The sequence below is a fragment of the Ascaphus truei genome, chromosome 8 (genome assembly GCF_040206685.1).
Source record: "Ascaphus truei isolate aAscTru1 chromosome 8, aAscTru1.hap1, whole genome shotgun sequence".
NCBI lineage: Eukaryota > Metazoa > Chordata > Amphibia > Anura > Ascaphidae > Ascaphus > Ascaphus truei.
The window spans coordinates 43,980,212-43,980,680 of record NC_134490.1 but is presented as its reverse complement, the minus strand read 5'-3'; positions in this window follow the sequence as shown (position 1 = coordinate 43,980,680).

The window sequence follows — 469 nt, the reverse complement described above, 5'->3', positions numbered from 1 at the left end:
CTCATGGTTTTTGTGTATTCATTATTTCTGAATTGGGCCTGTGTGGGAGTGCCTTAGGATATGATCAGAATGTTTCAACTCTATATTCAGTTGGCCAATTAAAGATATATACAGGTAACCCCTTGCTTTCTGACAAGCAACTGATGTATAGCATAAGCCATTAGAGGCACTCTTAGGCTGTGTCCATAGAGGGGGGGAGCCGCGCTCCTCCGCGCTGACGCTCGTCTGAGCAATCAGGAGTGATTGCAGGAACTAGCAGACAAGCCAGCGTGCATGATCGGGAGGCAGGGCACTGACGTCCCTGCGCCTCAGCACGGGAGACCCTCGCGGGAGGTGCCTCTCAAGACATCCTCATTGAGGATGACGGGGCTCATCGCGGAGCGTCCACACAGCTCAGCGCTGACTGTCCTTCAGACTAAAACAGCAAGCTATACGAGTGCATTTATTTTAGAGGAGGGGTGCGCAAACT